At 42.2% G+C, this 21,427-nt stretch overlaps 1 protein-coding gene across 8 annotated transcripts in view; it reads left to right on the top strand.

Annotated features, from left to right (window-relative positions):
• AGPAT3 (1-acylglycerol-3-phosphate O-acyltransferase 3) overlaps window positions 1–21,427 on the top strand; it is a 94,109-nt gene that overhangs the window by 46,118 nt on the left and 26,564 nt on the right. The window contains exon 1 of one of the 8 annotated variants that reach the window (XM_055802412.1): window positions 1,717–1,872. The exons of 6 other annotated variants lie outside the window; for them this stretch is intronic. The gene's annotated coding sequence lies outside the window, so the exon portion shown is untranslated. Of the gene's footprint in view, window positions 1–1,716; window positions 1,873–7,388; window positions 7,554–21,427 lie in introns of those variants that run through there. One more of the 8 variants, XM_027782533.2, reaches the window with a different exon arrangement.

The following is a 21,427-nucleotide window of genomic DNA, read 5'->3' as shown; positions in this document are numbered from 1 at the left end:
AGAGTGGCTTGGCCTGAGACGGAGGATTTTGAGCTCAGTCAGCCCAATATATTTGTGATTGAAAATGGCTGGCAAACAAAGGACACCCCTCTAAGAACAAGCCTCTCTCTTGCTGCGATGTAAGAAGAAGAACAGAGAGGAGGAAGCTCAGCACAATGTGAGCTGGTGATGCAGCTGCTGGGCTATTGTAGCAGCTGCTGGTGCCATAGCGTGGCAAAGAATGGGTGTACGTGGCAGAGCTGGCTGGAGCGTGGGCTGCTTACCTGCACCTCAGGACCTGGCTGCAGCGTCTCTTTTGCAGGTGTCTTCTGGATAGCTGTCAAGGCAGATACTCCTTCCCCCGACTGTGTGAGCTTTTGCTTTGTTTAGTAAGAAATCTTGTTTAGTAAGAAAATGGGTACTTTGGATCTCTATTGCAATATAGTAGCAAAATACCTAAGCATCTCCTTGTGTAGTTGTTTTTCCTGTACTGAAGATATAGCAATGCCACTTGCTATTGTCATGTGTGCCCCAGAAGGAAAACATCTTCACTGTTTATGACTGTGGGCCAGCCGTAGTGCTGGGACATAACAAACTTACAGCCCAGTTGCAGGTGCTGCTGTGTCAAGGCTGTTCATCCCTCTGTGCTTACCACTACCAATTTGTCAGCTTTGCTAGGTTAGCTGTTCCCCTGGTGTCTACCAAAATTATCTATTTGCTAAAAAAATTCTACACAAAAATTAAAAAAACCCAAACAACCAAAACAGTTTAGCTTAAGATATATCTTGTTGGTACAGACCTGGGATGAGTAATAACTGTAAAAGCAGTTACATAAGCAAACCACAGGACATGCTGACCTTAAGTGTGAGATAAGTGAGCCTCTAGCAGCACCTAGGAGTAGGGACTTGTGCACACTAAGTCGAACCAGGCATAGGATAAGCTCCCAGTTGCCTGGAAGTAATGAACTTTGTTGCAGAAAAATAATTGAAACATCACTGCATTAATAAGAAGTATTACAGGTATTTCCAAAATCTGGTTTATAATAGTAAAGGTAAAAGGAATTTAAATAGAATGAATCAAAAGTGATTCATGTTTAATGGGCTTGAAAGTGAACAACACAGGCTGCAGACTCGAGAAGCCATTATACATCGCTGAGTAAATAGCACGAAGGTTCTTGTTACACGTCTTTGTTGGAGAAATATTGATTGTTTTAGATTAGTTCTGGTAGTTAGACCAGTCTGCTTGTTTGTTTATTTTAAATGAAGCTAGCTCGGTTTGATAGGCTCATTGTCTATAAATATGTCCTATATTAACACATTGCATTGAACTGCACACAGTTATTGATATCCTTGAATATCTGATCTTTTTGGCGTATAATTGCAGATGAGCTTAAGGGTTATTCTGGCACATAAAAATGAATCGTAAGAGCATAAATACTGCTTCTCGAACCATTACTCTGCTTGACTGAGGAGCTTTTGAAGAGCGGTGCCAAGCTAGTAGTGGTGACATCCAGAATTAGAGTATGGCACACAGGCTCTTTTGAATATGAGGCCTTGGTACAATAAACACCTCTGTTTACTAATTGGCTTCTAATTTTTCACATGATGGGGACCAGTTTTGACTTGGCAGTTGAGTTGTTCTGAAATGCTGCAAGCTCCAAGAGAAACTCGCGATTTCCCATTTCACACTTCTTTCAGTATTTTCTTTCAGAAAACAGCCTCTGCTCCCATGATCTTGTGCATCTCTGGCAGGAGTGGAAATGATACAGTGGAACGTACAGAGATGTGGAAATTTCCATGTAGACATCTGCCCACCTGGCTTGGGTTATAATCACTAAGAAATCTTCTGTGGTTAGATTAGTATCTGTGCTGTGGCACCTGTGGAACTGAGAAGGTACAGTGTCAGAATTTTTTTTAATGTCCTTTTTCCTACAATCGGGCGTAGTTTACATGAGATGATGATAAAAAGAGCAGAGAGCATCTGTGAAAACTCCCATACTTTTGCTATCAGTTGTGGAGCAGCCCTTATGCAAAGTAGCAATCTGCATTTTGCTGGTGCAAGGGAAGCATGCATTTCTAGTGGGCTAGTCATTTCAAGGATCCCTGCAGCCTTCAGTGAAAGGATATTTAGGTCACCTCCCTCTCAAACGTTGCGTTAAAAGGCTACTGTTCAGAAGCTGAACAAATGAAACTAAATTGCAACAACCCTAACCAGTCCTGGATTTCTGATCTTTGTTGGCAACATCTTTCAAAGACTGTGTGTGTTACCATGAAGGGTTCCCTGCTCTGCAGAATTCATAATGGTTTGAGTTAACAATATATGCTACAAGAGGCCTATTTTAGCAATAGGACACCAAGCTAGCAGGAGATGGAAGATCTTAAGAAATGGGGAAATCTTAGATGTTTCTTTTCAGGTCTTTCTCTTATGTGGATTTTGAAAATACATGGGCTGTATGCAGAGTGGCTGCTGTTCAGTTTCCCAGCTGAATAGCCAACAGCAGCCTGGATTTCAACAATAATCAGACTTCCCACTTAGAAGTTCATTTTTTTTGAATGGGTGAGATATTGTATTTGTAAAGAGTTAAGGTTGTAACTTACGAAGATTTCACCAAGTGCAAAAGTGCACATTCACATGCATGCAGTTCAACTTTGTGTTCAAAAAGTGGTCTTTTTGTAAGAGAGAAGGGTTTTTTCTTTTTGTGGTGGTTGGCTTGGGAGATTTGGGTTTTTTCCCTTGCTGTCTGGAGAGGCACAGGTGTTCCATTTACACTGAAAAGTGTGGTGTATGGCTGCTGCCAGTACTGGTATTCAGGCCAGAAGGGGCTGGTGTGATCTTGTCTGAAAATGCAGAACAAAAAACTTAGTCTGGCATGTATTGTTTTTGCTATCAGTCTGCTTGATAGTCTGCTCTATCATTTTAGAAAAACACCTGCTTTTGTGTATATGCAAAATGAGATCTGACCACAAGGATAATTATGAATTCAGACTGATAACAGCCTTGTGAAATATTTGTCAGTGAAATAATCCCAAAGAAGTATAGCTGTTGTGTTTAGGTAAGAACACACTGCTGATGGCAGCCAAGGTGACAGGAAAGAGAATAAAAGCTGAATCCTGTACAAGGAAGAAGCAGGGTGATGTGGGCCCCAGCTCTGCTGTACAGTTCTGCCTTTCTTGCTTTCTTACCCTTTGGATTTTGAATAGCAGACTGCACACAGCACTGTACGAAGCAGCATTGCCGTGAACATCCTCTGCCACCACTGGATTGAGCTCCCTGGTGCAGTTCACGCTGCCAGTATGGCTCGTGGGAGCTGACTGAGGAAAAGTTTGGTTGTGTTCCTGTTGGTTTTCCAAGCCACATTTTTTCACCTATTATTCTTTCCTGAATGCAAAACTATGGAGTTTTACCTTAAGCTGCCTTGGTGACAGTCAGTCACCCAGTAGAATGCCTACTGCTTCTGGTTTTAGTGGTTTTACTTCTCTCCCTGTCTTCCCTGTGGTGGAGATCTTTCAAACTCAGGTAATTCAGGAAACGGTGGCTGTCATCTTGCTTCCCCCTGCACGTGATCCCCACCTCTCTCATGGGTTGAACCCAACTTCCACCTGGGTGGAAGTGCAAACTTCCTATAAAGAAATGTTTAGAGGAGGTATTGTTGTCCATGTGACAGATGTCAGTCTGGTGACAGTAGGCTGGTTGGTCGTTCTCACTTGTCACAGATCTGTCAAGAAGACTGGGGACCATAAAGTTACAATTGAGTGGCATATATTCTGCTTCTCAGTTATCTTCTAGAGCAGCCTTTCTCCATGGCTGGTGAAGTGTGAGCAGTTAGCGGTTTGGAGGTACATTTGTAGGGTGAAATAATGCAAATGCTTTTCTGGGGAATTTCTGGATTTAGTATAGCAGAGTGCTTGCAGGGGAAAACTTACCTGCTGCGTCTCCTCTGTTTTGCAGCTGTGATTCTTAGAGTGTGGATAACTCTGGTATCATCTGGGGCCTTTGCTTTACTGTGTCATTCATTTATTTAATAATAATTTTATTTAAGCTTTTCCATCTTGGCAGTACAGACTGTGGTTGCAAATGCTGGAGCAGAAGCATGGGTCGTGAGCAAGTAGAGCCAAAGTGCAAAGTCTCGCATCCGTCTCCTAGCCTGCCTCAGGAGAGGGTAGGAGGGAGGTGGTGGGTTTGCTATAGGACGGCCCCAAGACCCTGCTTGCTTCTGCCAGGTCACTTGAACTGGTGCTCACGTGTTACTGTGGATGCAGTCATAGAATAAATCATATTGCTGCTCTTTTGCAGAAAGTAGTGTTTTATGCCTACAACTTAAAGCAGCTCGGCACTTCTTGGAAGATAGACTTCTAATTTCTTCCCAGTTAGTACACAGTACTTCAAAGAAAAGCTTTGAACTTGGGTAGGGGCTTGTAGGCATGCATATGGTGTTTGCTGAGACTTCATTTAGCAGCAGTCAGAAGCTTCTTGTTCAGCCACAGCACATTTGCATGTTGACACATCTCCTGGTTGGCGCTCTGTTTCTTATGTTTGAGGGTTGATTTTCCGCATAATTTTCCATCCAGAAAGCAAAGTATATCATTCTTCTTATAACACTTATCTCAGATGATTGCAGATGAGACTTCTTTTGTTTATCCTTTATTTTGCATCCCTGCTTTAACAAGTAAGAAAACCGTGCCACAAAGCATTTTCCAAATTCACACAATCCATCTAGGAGATGGGTACTTAAGTTTCATGGCTTGGTGTGTGGATGTGCTTACACTCCTGAAATTTCTTTTGTAGTTATTTTTATCTGAATACAAAGGATGAATTCCCACTTGCCTTGAAAATTCAGCCACTTGGAGTGAAGAGGAACATTTTGTCTAGTGTTAGAAATAAGTAGACACTACTGAAGTTTTTCTTATTCATCAGAGACAAAGACTGGCAACATTATATAATTATGTAACATTGATCTATTCAATACAAGTGGCCTATTACTCAAATAATTCTGTACTATAGGGCTTCTGTTAGATAACTCCTTTTCTGTTTGTTATGTAAGGGGTGGTATTATAGAATCAGTGTTTGAATACCAGCACTGTAATTTTAGAATAGCTTTTATAATAGAAATACCAAGAATGCCAAGTAAGCCTTGCTCCAAATACAATGATTGCAATACCCTAATTAATTTTTTTTTTTTCAAATGAGGCTTCTTGAGAACTGCTGCTTTGGTTTTGCATTTTATTTACAAAATCCCAAGGCTGTCCTGTGCCTAGTCATATTCCATTATATGCATTTTCTGTAAAAAATATTTTGCACTGCATAAATGTTGATTAGCAGTCTTGAAAACTGGTGACTGAGCTTCATCTGCAAAAACATTTCAAGTACCAGTTTACAGACTTCGGAACCTTCTTGTCATCTTTGAACTACATGTGTATTTTACAGGTTTTGGGGTTTATTTTAATGTAATTTTATTTCCATAGTTGAGAACAAACAATGTGAGTAGTTGCAAAATGATATCGGGGAACATAATCCATAAAAATTCATTTGGAGCTCACAAACTGATTATCCTCAAGGAATTAGTTGGAAGCTATCTCCTTCAAGATGTTGATAGTAGTAAGACTTTTATCTGTGTAGCTTGAGAAATGGGGTAGAGCTATAGGTGAGGTTAGAAAAGGTTTTACAATAGACCTGGACTTTGTGCAGGATGTAAGAGGGCAGGAGGACCTGTTGAGTTGGTGCATAGAGAGTACCTGAAATTCTCCTTTAATTCATGAATGCTGTGACACTTCTGTTCTGGCTAAGAAGCTGGTTTCCACGGGACGCTATTCATCACACTGTCTGGAGTATGTTGTATTTATCTTGTCTGTGCTTTTAAACTCGGAGCAACTTTATATTCTTTTTCCAACCAGTTCTGCTCAGCTTCATACCAGATAAAGTCTCCTATTTGGCTGTGATTTTTAAATTCACAGCCTCTTTTTCCTTTTTGGCCAAACAATTCCAAGTATTGTCTGTTTCTTTGATTGTAAAAATTTTCCGTGTGTTGTATCTGAAGTGTTTTTGTACTGTCTCTTTCCAGTTTATTGGACAATCCTAAAATCTCTGTGACTCTACTTACAGGGCAGCCAAAGGTTTAAAAGGAGCTAGTAGCATGTTGTAGCTTTCTGTAGTGCTGCTGCTGAAGTTTGGTCTGAAAATGGGAATGTCAGGGGATCGTGACTACCACTTCAGTTTGTCTCTGGCATTTAAGCTAGATTTTGTCTGGTTTTTTTTTCTTCCCGTTTCTTTTGGAAGCCTAATTCTTACCAGGTGAGGATCTGTTAGCCAATGCAAACTGCACCTGCATGAAGGGCTGGGTTGGTGTAATGGCAGGTGAGTGGGAATCACACTCTTTGGTCCAACTTTTGTGTCCCTGTGTGGATGCGGCCTCAAGTCTCTCTTTGTCTGGACTGCCCAGATCATGGTGCAGAACAGCTGGATGGGCCCTTGAGCCTTAATCATGCTGGTGGCATGGTGTTCCTGCTGCCTGGGTAAGGTGTAACTACTGGCACCTAGTTTCTTTCCTCTTGAGGCTTTGGTATCTCCTTTTTGTTAACCAAGCCACTGGAGTGTGCCTGCTGTGGCTTAGGTCTTCCGAAAGCCCTGAATTTGGAGCAGGGAGAAAGAGAAAAAAATTCTGATGCCTTGGTTGGGTAGAGCTCTCCCCTGAGACCTGCAGAGAAGGGGTAAGGGCAGTGGAGTCCCCAGACCCCTCCAAGAAGAGCAACTGGGAGCCTGCTCCACAGCTCCCTGCAGAGTCCCTTTCTTTAGCCTGTGCAGGCTCAAAGACGTCCCTTATTGCGTTGCAAAGGCAAGTGGTCCTTCTGCACCCACAGTGCAGTCCTTGCAGGGCAGACCAAACCCTTTTTCTGCTGTGACATTCTCTCAAGCCTTGTTTGCCCTTCGTAGGGAAGGGACAGGCTTTGGTGGGGCGGGAGGTTCCTTTGTGTTAAAATCCTGGTTTTGTTAAAATCTTTTGTCGGCTCTTAAAAAAAACAGTGTCAAGCGGCAGTGCTGAACATACGTACCTTGCCACATGAGCGAATCCCGCTGATTGTAGCCTGGTAATTTGCTCTAAGCAGATTACTGGATTAGAGCAAAAGCTTGGTTTGTCAGCAACACCACCTGACAGTAATATTTATTGAGAAGTATTACCTATTTTAAATATTAGTTCACATATGCTCCAGTCATACCTTCATTCTTGAGGTAAGGAGGGCTTTTTTAGTTTGGTGTTTTATGAAACCATGTAACGGAGAGGACACCCAGCTGCTTTTTTTTCCTGCTACTATGCAGGCAGTTTTAGTAGTGGCAGCACTTCCAGATTTACCTCGATGTGCTTTTGTCATCATAATCCTCCTCCATGTCAAGACTGATTTGCTTTTCTAGACAAGACCCACATCGTCCGTTTTTGCAGTTCCATTTCTTCTCCTCCTTTTGGGGGGTTTTATTAATCAATAACAAATCAGGAAGATGTTGATAACCCAGTCGGGTATATGCTTGCTAGCTGGGATCTGTGCTACACTCATCGCCCTGGCTTTAGCCTATTACTTGTATTGGTAAGTTGGATTTTGTGCTGTGATTGCAGTGGTGGCTTGTCCTTTAAAATGCTTTTTTGGGGTAAGCTGGAGACTGGTGGTCCTTTTGAACGTGCTCTCGAGGGCTGATGTACTTACTAATGTGTGTCTGGGACAGATACCTTCCCTGATTTTGGCTGATGCCCTGCTTATTTGTCATGAGATTCAGTTTTGCTGCAGTTGGTGGTTTTGTATGTTTTTATTCAGCTGAGAGCATAGTGGCTGAGGATGCCATAACATCTGTCAGGTAGAATGGTGATTGTGTCTTTCTAGTTTGTTGTGAGAGCCTTTTAAAACTGTTTTTCCTCTTATTTCATGCTCTTGCTTAGCATTTTTATGGCTGTCTCTCTTGGCATGCAACTTCAAAATTAGTCTGTGACAGGCTTACTATGCATTAGGGTGTTTGTGGGACACCTGTGTCTTCAGCACTTCAAAAGAAATGTTTCAGGCAGGTGCAAATTGAGGACTGCTGTAGTTCCCCCCTACCCCTGCCCCTTACCCAGAGCTCAGCAGGTTGCTTCCCCTTGGGGGCACGCTGGGACCTGGGAGGGTGGTGGCATGAAGCAGTGGGACAGGGAGCCTGGGCATACCTGTTATTTTTGCTGTGCTGAAGGAGGATGCGGTGATGGGCCTGCGTGGGTTTGGGAAGAGGAAGAGCAGTGCAAGGGCTGCTTTAGATTTCTGGGCTGGCTTCATTCTACACATCTCTACATATGTCCAAGACATATCGCCAAAAGATATCTTGGAACTTCTTAGAACTCCGTCTGGAGCAAATAGCAACATTTAGAAACTGGAGTGCAATCTGTTGACTAGTTTTAGTGGAAAAAATTATATGTCACTTCAACTTGTAAAAGGGAAAGCCTGCTGGAGTTGTAATTAATATGGCTACGATTGGAAGACTTTCCAAGGGGTGTGATATTGCTGAGATCAAGTCTCCAAGTGGGTTGCTGAGAACAAGCGGGTTCTTTTGTTTGTTTGTTTTGTAAGCTGATGAAGAGATAAATAAATGAAAATCTGTAGGGTGATCATCGTGGCTTTGTTTTTGCCAAGTACTTCCTTCAGGCAGTTATGCCTGTGCTATTTACAAGCTTACAATCCTTTGTGTGTTTATGCACACACTTCTAATATGAATTTATTTAGGTATAAAACTTTACAGTGAATCTCTGCAGATATGTAAGCTCTCAGCTATACAGTGGGGCAGCTGAAATTGATATGTATGTCAATACTATCCTCTTCAGTCCTCAAAACGTTCAACAAAATGAGACATATGTATGTGACTTTAGTTTTAATGTTGAAAAACAGGGAATATAGAGCTTAAGGATGTTAACAGCTGTGCTGTTAAATGGTTCTTTTACCAGAGAAAGTACGTGTGGTAAGTATATGTGTGAACAAACTGTAGTTCTTAATTAATTCTGCATGTCTTGACTCAATATTGGGGTGTAGTATATATATCCAATATCATTTATGCTTTTGTATTGATACAAATATAAATGTATGTGTTATACATACGCATCGCATGTATATCTGTCTTTTAATTCTTCTCCTAGCCCCCTCCCCACACACCCCCCACCTCCCCGCTTTTGTTCACTCTTAAAATTCTTGACTTGAATCCAGGTCAGATCTGTTTGGCAGGAGAGATTACAATTCCGCACACAGCAGGAATTAACTGGTATTAGGTCAGATCCTCTTCTTCAACAACCTCAAGGTTCAGGAGAAAATTAATGACATCATCTACTTGTTTGTGAAAAGAAAGATCATTCAAACCTCTCTGATTAGATACAGTTGAGATGTAAAGGGAGTACCTCAGAGTGCTTTTTTGGCTTTGTTGGTTTGGGTATCTTTAACCCTTTAATTTATTGATGCTTGAAAAAAGCTGACTTTGATAACAGTTTATTATTTTTTTAATGTAAGTCTGCTTTGTAGATCTTGAGAGACTAATTTTTATTATCTTTTTTTATTCTTAAATGAGTTAGCTTGGCTGCTGCAGTTCTCTTAGAATATCCTCAGAGCTGGGGTGATTAAGATCAGAGATCACCAGTTCAGCAGGGAATCAACTTTGCATATTGGGAGATTAACTTTTTTTCCCTGTAATTCCATCTGTGATTGTTTGCCTCCCTGGACTCTGAAGCACCCTTATTAGCTTGCTGGACAGTATTTTGGTCACCTTCTGGGCTAAATTTAGTTTGTACTCTAAGAAATTCATCTAAGGAAGTGAGGAGTCTTTGTTCCTCTGGGATTTATGTGGCACCCTGCAGGCCTGGGGCTGGGTCCCTTGCTCCCTGGTTGAAGCAAGCACACCACTAACCTCAGAAATGACCTAGGAAATCTAGCATGGCCTTTCCATCTGCCGCCCCCCCCCCCCTCCCCCGCCACCCCTGAGAAAAAAAGACCCAAACAAATTGCTTAAATATGTGAGGGCTGGTGCTCGGGCAGCAGTGAAAGATGTGCAAGGAACCACCACTGTAACAGTCTCATGAAGTTACAGGCCAACTGTTTAGGAGATAGTCCAGAGCGCTCACACACATCTACCCATCTATGTCTCCTCACATAGGCTCGTTGTGGTATCAGGTATTCATACCTCACAAGATACACTGCAGCAATCCAGTGCAGAATCTGTAGTTGCAAAACTAAAGTCCACAGAAATTACAAGAGTGTGAGACATGACATTTTCTTTTTTGGTCAGTCCTTACTGACTCAGGGAGTTTGTTTGGTTGAATTCTCCCTACAACAGGAGACCCTAAGGGAATTGTCCTTTTTCACCAATCAACACATTGGTAGCACGTAAATAATGGATGTATCATTCTGTGTATACATGTCATCTCTTAACACGTTATTAACACCCTTAACATAACATTCCTTAACGCCTTAACCTTATGGGTTAAACACATAAGAATCTTCAGCTGTAATTTTTTGTGGTTTTTAATTGACCCATTTCCAGCTACAAAATGTTTGAATCAAATGCCTTTTCCTTTCTTTTTCTCCTGTTGCTAAATCTGCCTTCCAAGTTTCAGCTTCTGGCCACCAAAAGAGCTCAAAATATTAACATGTATTTAGTTTTTGATTAATTGGTGTACTTTTTATTAGAACTTAAGCCAACTTTGTGATCTTACCATGTTCCTAGCACTGCTTTGTAGCTTGAGTGATGTGTCAAAACACCTGAACTTGCCATGAATGTTTTGATTTCATTAATACACTTAAAGCTAAGAGCAAAATAATTCAGATCAGAGTTTTGGCTACTGTTGTATTTTGTACTGCAATAGTTTAACATTTTTTGAGGCAGATTGAGAGAGGGGAGGCCTATGCTAGACTTGCATGTATATTCCAGCAGTTTTAATGAGCTGTGTAGTTTCATTGCCCATTGATTTTATTTGCTTATTAATTTTTGTAATTGTGCTTTGCTCTCTTTCAGGTGTTTGAAGCAATAGTTTAGCATGTGATCTCTAATGAGGTCTGTCTTCATCTTCAGTTGGATTTCATTAGTATTTCCCATCATTGTATTTTTGGAGTGAATGTATTGTCATTTTAGGCAGAATAACCTGGAGGTTCCTATAATTTTTAGGTGCTGGAGGGGTGATCTGCACACAGTGGGGGCAGGTTGTTCCCCTGCTGGTGGGCAGCCCGGAGCCGCTGGCCCTGGGGGTGGTGAAGTGCTCCAGGAGGTGCTATGGTGTAAATGCTGAACTGGTCAAACATGAGCTTTAAGCCCTGCTCCTGTCAGTTTAGTGCTTGGTCTGTGTTCATTTTTTTCAGAGTAGCACAGCAAAAGACTGCATGGTGACTGCCTATTGAAATATTGTTTTAAAGAAAGATTGACTCCCAAGGGAGATAAATAGGCAAAAATAAGTAGCCAGGTTGTCCATTAGCGTTCCTGCGCCAGTTGCCTGACCCTGAGGGGAGCAGCAGGGCAGGTGAAGGGCACCGCTCTGCTGGTGGGCCCTGCTGTCCATGCTGGCTGAAGGGGAGAGCGGGCCCTCTCGTGGGTGAGGAACTCTTGGGACAGAGATTTAAAAAATATTTCATCTATACTTAATATATGACTAGTGTATCTAAATGCTAGTCCACTTCACTGATGCTTGTCTCAAAACGCTGGGGGAGAGGAGCATTGTGTGTTGGCTGGCAGGTTGTCAGGGCTGTGACGTGCAGCCGTCTGCGCCGCCGTTAGGGGAGGCAGAGGAAGAAGGGGCCGGAGCCTGGCGGAGGAGCGGGTCCGTTCTCCGGGTGCATCTGTACAGATTATCACTTGACACATGAAGCGCGACATGATGTATTTCTATCTAACATCTATTATCTGTGGATAATGTGCCTATAATATATGGGCTGCTGTGCTTGAAATACCACCATGTTTGTGTAAAAGCTGCTGTGTATGCTCAGCTGCTTTATTTAGGCAGCTTAAACTGAAGCATTGAGAAGATAGGTGTCCTACATCGGCTGATACTTGACTATGAGATAAGTGCCTAGAGATTAAAACGGCCAGCGTCGCCTTAACGCACCCGTAGCACCAAACCATGCAATTTTAAGAGTGTAGAGTATTCAAATCAGGAATTTGTGGAGAAGTTGAAGTCTTGAGCAGGGTTCTCAATGTAGATTTCAGTGGGTTGTGCTGTGACTGCTGATTGTGGATCTGCAAACATGGAAATCTTGAATATATAAAAACTCATTATCCAAAGAATTTTGTGACTATGCCTATGTGCAGAAACCATGAGTTTATCCAGGCTAGCATAGCATTGCTGTGTGTTTAAATTTGATGACCTGAAGAGGTTGATCTTGGCAGTTTTTCAGCTTGCTTCACTATGGAAATAATATTTTGTGTTGTGCTGTTCAGATGCATTTATATATGTCCCTCCACTTAGTGATATGTTTTGAACCGACTGAGGGGTTTCCAGCCACGCTTGGCTGGCAGGGGGCAGTGAGGGTGTCTTCAAAATAACTAGAATCCTACAAGTTTCACGGAGGTAGCCAGGGAGAAGAGAAAGGGGCTGCCTAGAGCCTCACCTTAGGGAAACGTGACATAAAGTTGGGTGTTTTTTTGATATCTGGGTCTCTACATGAATGCGAGCTTGCAAAAGCATCCACCAACACTAAAATATAATTCTGTAGGAAACCAGGGTTTTGGAACTACTTGCTAAATTTCTTTCTTCAGCAGGGCAGCATTCTAATGATGAGTAGCTGGCTACTCAAGCTTTTCTCTGCAGCCAGAGCAACTGTTAATGTATAAACTAAATAGATACCTATATATTGGTTGGAGCTTAGGAGAAACATAAAACGTTAAAGGCTGGAGGAAAGACTGGAAGAGCAGCCGTCAGTGCTGCAGACTGTTTGGTTTTTTTTACCCTTGAACACAAACCAAGTTGACCTTAGGGACTTTGCTGATCGTGCCCGTTGCAGTGATTGCTCTGCCACAGACCTCTAGTCTGGAGAGGAAGGCACTGTTCCATTTCACTGGGGATGTGCAACAGTGCAGCTCCACAGGCACTTGGTCCCCAGTGGCTGATTTGGATGCCCTTTGCAAACAAATGATGTCAGACTGATATGAAAGAGATGTGACTTAACACTGAAACTTGGAAGACACTGTGAGAGAGACCCATCGTTTTAATGCTAGCAAAGAACTTGAGTAGAGAAGCAAATGCTCTAAGTAATACTTAAACTTGCATCTGTCTTAAGGATGAACTTGCTTCAAATCAAATGTTAGATTTGGAGAGCTGGTAGAGGGAAAAATGAATCTGTGGCTGAGTTACTTGATAGGCCATGTCTATACTGCAGCTGTGATGTGATTAGTTTTAAAGGAGGGGTGAAATGCTTCTGAGAGTAGCCACGGCAACATAAAGCTCACTGCAGGCTGCAAAAACCACCTAAAACCACCTAGGAAGTGGAGTGAAAACTCGGGCAGTTTGGTCTTAATTATTATTGCTCAAAGTGCGTTGCCTGCTTTCCTGTAGAGCTCACTTGATAACATTTCAAGGAGGAAAGAAGTCTCAGATTGGCTTCCCATGGTCAAATATGAGGTCTTGGTATCTTTTTTTTTCTGTAGACGCTGTAATTATGGGCTTGTAATTTTACAAGCATTCATTACAAAAATAAAGATAATAATATAGACTAATATAGTTGGGTGGGACCTCTGGAGTGTGCCATTTGTGTTTGAGGCGGCTTTCAGCAGGTCATATTTCACAAATAGGTTGGGTTCCTCAGGGCTTTGTCCAGTTGGGTTTACAAAATGTCCAAGGATGGAGTTTCCTCAGCCTCTCTGGACAACTAGTTCCAGTGCTGCACCACTGTTCATACGTTGTTAATACAGCTAGGAGCAGTACGAATCAATGTCATCTTTTAATGTCTGGAAAGAGAGAAAGGAAGCCTTGGTGAGGAGTGAGCTTTGCTGTTAATTCCTTTCAGAAGAAGTTCTGGGAATGTGAGGGGCTGTTGTTGGTGAGAAGGTTTTGATCTTCCCAGCGTTTGTGTTTGGGCTCTTCTGTGTTAGACCCTTGTGAGCTCTCACTGGGTGAGTGTGTTCCCTGGGAGGACTTAGGCCCCTAATACAGAGAGTACACCTGTGATGGCTGCCTTCTGCATGCCCATCGCGATGACTGTGGAGTGGATCCGGTAATGTCTGCCTTTGCACTGGCCATCTTTGGTTGTGCAGCCAGGCAGATGGTGAATGGCTCTGTCAGTGGTTGGGCTTTGTGACATGGCATCCCAAGATAACTTCTTACGTATTCAAAATCTGGGGAACCGAGATGCCTTCTTATTAGTCTGTGTCCAGAGATGAGTGATAGGTCAGCTTTTCTGGAGGCTGCTTCTTTGGAGAGGCCAGTTCACAGTGCATAGCAAATATCTGAAGTTTGGTGGCCTTGAAAACAAAGTAAACCTGGAGGCAGTCCATAGGTTTTCTTTGTTGATGTCCTTTTTGCCTGGAAAGTAGAGAATCAAACCATATGCAGGTGTCCATGGTTTGACTTTGTCTATGTGAAGAGCTGATCTCTGATCCTGCATTTGAGTCTGCCAGGAAAATAGACACTGTCAGCATCTGGGGTGGCTCTCCTTCTGCTTGTTGTATGGTCTGAAATATATGTTCATTGGTAATTATTCAAAGATCATTTCTCCCACATCACTGTCATGCATGTATTCTGTTCACTTTCTCACTGTCCAATTTATTTGTAAAACTAGAAGCTGAAAAGCAAAATTGTGAGATGTGTATCAAAGATCATCAAATGCTCACAGGAACTGTCATCCAGGGAAAGTTTGAGGAGATTTAACTGGCTGTGTATATGGAAGTAGGTAAGATGACAAAAAAGCATTCTTGATACCTACACTCTGACGGCATTAACACAGATGAGAGGGAGAATCTTTGCGGAGAGAAGTAGCTAGAAATGATAGTATGACATGTCAGGGGAAAAGAAAAGTTGTTCTTAAAATACAATAGTCCTTCAGAAATTTTTTTAGCAGAAAACACAGCTGCGGAAGTGGCTTGTAATGACAGAAAATTGAAGGGAACTGGAGTTCTTGGGAAATTACTGTAAAAATAAAACTCACAAACCATTAGGATACTACTTTGTATCTTGTGTTCAGAAATAGCATCAAATGCACTTTACTGAATAGACCATCTTTCTACTTGGTACACATTGCCATGGCGAGAGGAGAATTAAAACCAAAACCTTTGTCTTGAGAGATCAATAACAGAAGCTGCACTTCTGAAAACGACCATTTACATGGAAAAGGAGACAAAATAAGTCAGGGATATTTTAGGTTTACTATCTTCTTGATGTGTCTGAGAAATTTTTGGATTGACCAATTGCTTTTGTGATTGCTTTGCTCGTCTTCTGGGAGTGGATCTGGTGGAAGGAAGCCAATACGCAGGGCAGAGCTCAAGAGAGCTGCACCAGTGGGTGTGGATGTGTGTGGATGTGGCTTCCTTCCTGCGCCCAGCAAGTGAGGAAACAAATAGCCCAGTTTAGAGTGTTTTCTAGCAGTTAGTAAGTTTCTTCCAGCCAACTAAATCCAGGTGGTGATATAGTGGCATTAACTATATCTCCATGGCATGGTAGTAGCTAACTATCAAACTGATGTCCGAACACCAGATAGTCTTACTCTGTGGGTTCAGGAAGTAGGGTGAAAAATTAAAGTAATGAGGACTTCTTCTGACACATAAATAACTCATGTTAGTTGCATGTAGTAAGGGGAGGGAAATCCCACACTAAATATACTGGCATGGAGATGGAGAGTGATGGACAGAAGACTTGTTCACATTGTGAGTTCAAACTAGGTTGCAGGAAGGAGCATGGTGTGGTGGTGATGTCTGCTTCCCTATGCTGTTTTGTTCCTGTATTCCACCTTAGTCCTTCAGCTTTTCAGCTATCTGCATTTCAAGGCTACTGTCTTGCCTTTCTTTTTAGCTACACCTGAGAATCGAGTTCGGGCATCCTCCCTGCCTTTGGCTCCATAGGGATGCAGGGAAGCTCTTGTTTTGAGGGACGTTTGTGCTCTTCCTGTGCAGTTCTTGGACTGGACTTACTGTTGACCTCATTAGTGGCAGTTCCATGTGTCAGGCTTTCTGTTTTGCGGTTGTATGGCTCATTCTGGAAAGTGTTCCTCCGTTCAGGGGAGTAACTCCAAGGGACAGCTGGGAGCTGTGCACCTTTGTCACTGAGGAAACCATACACTCATCAGGAAGCAGGCGACGTTTTCAGAATGGTGCCTTTCTATACTATATTTAACTTGTACTTCTTTAGACCCTTTGCTATTCTCTGAAGATTACTGGATTACTGGTATTATGAAATTTATTTGGACTATCTAGAAAAAAAATCTTAATATTTTAAAGATGTCAATGTGGCTAATTACTTTGTTGTTTGCCAGTTCAGCTAGCTACTAGCTGGCTGGTGCTCTGGCCACTTGTTGTCAGCAAACCTCTCTTTTTCGATGAGGGTGGAGGCATTCTGAAACTTTTAGCAACTTAAGATTTGTATAAATCGGAGCAGGTGATGCAAGAAAGGGTGCTCCAGCAAACTGTCTGGCAAATTGTAAATCCCTGCACTGAAATATAGAAATACAAAAGTTTCTCACTGAAATAGTTATATTTTAACCTGTCTTCTTAAAATAAACAAAACTTTTTTTAACCTGATTAAACTTTGGGACTTGGTGAGAGAATTACCAGATACAAAGCAGATGTTGATCTCAAGTTAGAAAGTAGGGAGTCAAGGTGATGACAAACTATATAGCTGTTACTCTTCAAATACGTATTGGTGTTTTCCCCATAGCATTCATTTTTAGCACTTCAGAAGTGTTGCTTTTGGCATCTAGACATAAATCTGACCAAATTGTGTTTTGTGGTACCAATCATAATTGTAGCTTCAGATTTTTGTATTCATAAAAATGCATTTTCACCTGTGCAGGCAAACTATCTGGCTTAATAACTTCAGAAAGAATGAAAGGCTTTGGAAGGCTATTGAATTATTCTGAAAATCTATTCTGAACAGTATTACTCTCACTAAAGAGAGTAGTCACAGCCAGAATGTGTTCGCTTTAAGAGCAGAAGTCTATTACAGGGGAAAAAAGACATTAAGTACCAGGGAAAGTCTGGCCCTATTAAAATTCAGGGACCTCATTTTTTCCCACCTGTATTTTATTTGGAGATTGCAAGAAGCTCTTTCGTTTTTCAACTCCCAGTCGGGTTTTCAACTTTGAATGAACTAGTTGAAATGAAGAAAATAGTCTTGCTGCACCTGCTAGCTGTATTGAAACCAGAAGTAATTAAGGCAAAATAAAATCTTTCTTTGCGAGAGGAATTGAAAATGCTTACATTTGAGGGGAAAACACCAGTATCAGCATTTGCTCCATGGGAAGGACTGAAAATAATAGAGTTGCTAGATGCAGAATGTGATTTCCCGGTGGTTAAATCTTGACTTGACCTCCAGATAATTGGGGCAAAAGTTGTCAGGTATTCAAAACGATAAAAATGCCCTTTTTTCAGCTATATTGGGAAGTCATCACTGAGGCAACTTACGGTTTCAGCTATTTCTGTGCTCGATTAGGTGTTTGTAATGGATTATATATAAAGTGTTGGTCTCAGTCCTCTTTCATAATTTTAGTCAATTGGAGTGTTTACTTTCTTTTGATGCGTGGGTTTTATTGTTTGGGGTTTTTTTTACTCAAACTAAAAACCTGGGTTGTATTTCTGTCTCACAATACACTCTTACATTGTTGTGTTTGCCCGCCTTCACATAAAGTGAAGCGGGAGTCTGTAAGGGGGAGTCTGGGGCCAGCCTGGGTGCAAGGTGGGTTACTGCGCTTCGGCCCCTGCTCTCTGAGCTTCTCCGGGCCTGTTGCAGCCATGAGAACTGTGTCAGCACCCAGGCTGGTCGGTGCAACAATGCCTCCCAGTATTCAAGGTGTTTGTGAAGCAGTAACAGTAATCTGCAAAGAGAAGTAGGAGAAACCAAAGATCTATCACAGATAGAATTTCTCTAGCATTTATGAAGTTAAATGCAAGCCAAGAAGAATCTGTTCCAAGCCAGTTAAAAACTAGGAAGAATTATTTCTTTTTGCCTGTCCTTTTTGAAAAGAGTATATACAAAATGTTCATTTTAACTTTTTTGTTACTCTGTATTGGATAATCTGTGCCTGAGCTCAAGAGGAAAAATTAGCTGGCATCAATTACTTTTGTGGAAAGGGAAGAGATTAGATATTCTTGCCACGTGACCTGAAAAAAAGGAAGATTCATGCTTCTGTCAAAATGCAAATTTTACTACACATTTGTGAGATTGGAGATACTGTATAGCAATTGCATAGGTGTGCAAACTGCAGTGGGATGGAATAAATAATGAGCTGATTTGAGAAGAACATTGATTATGTCCAGCCCAGCCTTGTGGCATTACTCGTAAATCGTGGAGTCCGTACTCTCCTGGCTTCCACTTCCCACCTTTTCTATGATTACAATGCTTATTTTCTATGGACAGTTTCTTTCCAAATACTAGCATAATTGCTGGGTTAAAATTAAATTTCTTCAGGCCTACAACTGCTATCCTGGAAACTGCGGTTATGTCCTGTGCATGTTTTTTAAATATATAGATAGAGAGATATATGGGTGTGTGTGTGTATGTGTATATACATACATATGTAAGCAAAGTGATTTTCAAAACCATGCCTATGGGGAATTCTGCCCTACTGTACTTGAAACTTGCTGTCAGCTGAGGAGCATTGTTTGGGGGTGTCAGTATGGTGCTACCCACCAAATCTACAAGACCTCCAGAGCACCCACATTGTGAGCACTAAACCAGGCTAAAATGGGCTATCCCCTCCACCCTGCTCCTTCCAGGGAGAGGCATGTTGCCCAGAGGTCTGGGGTCCTCTGTCACAGGGAAAATGGACTCATTAAATGGTTCCGATGGACCATGGAGATTTTTCCAGCCCCAGCCACGGGAGTGGGCATGTGTGTTTTCAGCCACCTAGTCCCACAGCTTAGCAGCAGAGAGCATGAGCAACACAGGCAAGCAGGCCATCGATAGTGCCTGGGCAGGGGTGCTTTACATCTGCAACATCCTAAAGCTGTGTGTTACCATTAAGGAAAAGATTTCTCATGCCTGTAGCGTAATTTTGGGAGTAAGTCAGAGGCATGCAGATAGTGTGGTTATTAGAGGTTTGTTGGCTGGTTTTGCATGATGAGCATGCAAAACTGCTTAAATGTCTTGTGGTGCTGGTGGCGATTCTGTCCGTTGCAAGTGCAGTGCTTAAATGATATGAGAGCTGCTGCCGGGCTATGCAGTAAGCTCCATCTATCTAGCTGTTGGATTTCTCAAGTATCTGTTCCCTTGCATATAGAGGTTAAAGAAATGCACAGTGTTTACCGAAGGTGCCACTGAAGTAAAGTCCTTTCTTAGATATCACTGATGAGCAAACCTGGCTGGGAAAAGAAGGGAGCGTTTAGCACCAAGGGCATCCCAGTCCTGCTTGGCAGGTGTTGCAGCCCAGTCTTGCCTGTCATCTGCCACACTTGAAATTGGGCAGGACACCCTGCTGTTGTGCTCAAGAATGAAATTACAGAGAGCAGTTAGCAGGACAGAAAATGTTTGGCTGTACTTTAGAGAACTGGAGTGGACCTATTAGACCTGCTGCAGCGTGCAGAGTTCTCAAAGAGCTGCTCCCAGCCAGCTTTTGCTCTCAAAGCCTGTGCAAGCTGGAAACTTGAGAGCATTTTTCAGAACTTGAGGCTGACATACGAACTGAATACCAGATGGGCAGGCAGTGCCTGTAATGCTGTGCACAGTGCTTGAATGGCATAAATCTGCTGTGGCACGCAGGAGGCCTCTTGTACAGGCCTGGGAAGTTGTCGGTGTGTGTAACAAAAAGAGGAGAGTGTAACATGAGAGAAGGAATAGGGAACTGAGGAGCTACCAAGAATTAGCGTCCCGTTTCTCCCTTGAAGGAGTTTTATCTGAAGTGGCAAAGGAGGGAGAATAGCTGCCCCCAAACAATCAAAAAGGGCTGGGGGAGGTTTAAAAGGTCCTAAGAGAAGGAGCAAGACTGGCAGGAAGTGTTTGGCAGCCGTTTCTGAGTGAGTTGTATCTGTTTGGAGCCACAAGGAATTTGCAAAACTGGGTAATTGTTCCTGTTTATTTCTTAAGTTATACAAAATATAACAGTGTTCTAGCTCGTGTGTTTCAGCGTAAAACATCTTGCTGTGGGCTGGTATTTACCCCTGGTTTGATCCCTTTTTCTTTTAAATTGCAGTCTTGCTTGTCTTCTCCCTTTCCATGTAAGAGCCAAGTCTATTCCTGTTGTGCCAACAGGCTGGTGGGAACATTGGTCTGGTCCCCCTTGCTCTGGGTTGATGGCTCATGTCTCTGCGTGTGGCTGCAAGAGGAAGGTTGGCTTCTGTAGTGCTGCAAAGAAGGGCAAACACACAGCCCTGTATAACCCCCAGGAAGAGCTGTCCAGCATTGCGGAGGGGTGTGGGACCCCCATTGCACTCTTGGGTTAGCAGCACCCTTTAGTGGGGGAAGCTTTAAAATGAACTCTGGATCAGCCTTGCATTTCACCGAGGGATATGCAGGGAAATTAAACCTGTATTGTGTGAGAAACTAAAATATTCCTCCTGTCATGCTGAGGTTTAACAGGCTAGGCTGTAGTGGACATTAAAACGTGCGTGTTGACTTGCAGTTTAGCTTAGCTTTGATGCTTACTCAAATGCAATTTCTTTTTGGTTCAGGAGACAAGAATTAAAAAGCTCTTAAGTTTTTGTCCCTAACTGTTGAATTTTCCCCTTTCCACTAAAGGCGAAACCAGCAGTAATGTGTGTCTACCTGCTTTTGGCTTTCAAAATAAAGGCTATCTATATATGCCAGGTAGAACAAGATAAGTTATGGGGGTGCTTGTTCTCTTGATATCAAGCAGGTCAAAGACAGAACTTGAGCTCAAATGCTTGCAATCGGATAAATCTTTGTAATCAGAAATATTCAAGTTTAGGACAAGGTTTATTAAGGTTCTACAAGGACACTCTCAGGTTTTTGTAAATATGCATATGCCCACAAAACCCATCTGTATCTACAAGAAATGAGGCAAACTTGCAAATTATCTAATCTAAATGTAATATGCAATTAAGGGTTTTGTAATTATAGCTTTAGGAAAAATTAACTTTAAGTGTTGCTTATACTGAAGCAAAAGTGCCAGACTGCAGACTGAACGATGACAAATGGCATGCGTGTATACAGGGAAGAAACAGCATGCAAACACCTACAAGCAGTTGTAAATGACATACTATAATAGAAACTATCCTGAGTTTACTAAACCATAAGGCAGTGTTTGTCTTCCTGGAATAAAATACATGCACAACCAGGTTTTGAAGCAGTGGGACGCCTTCACTGGAAAGCTCA

The sequence above is a fragment of the Falco peregrinus genome, chromosome 4, assembly GCF_023634155.1.
Source record: "Falco peregrinus isolate bFalPer1 chromosome 4, bFalPer1.pri, whole genome shotgun sequence".
In the NCBI taxonomy this organism is placed as follows: Eukaryota; Metazoa; Chordata; class Aves; order Falconiformes; family Falconidae; genus Falco; species Falco peregrinus.
Note: the sequence above shows the minus strand (reverse complement) of the source record. Positions and strands in the feature narration are given on the sequence as shown.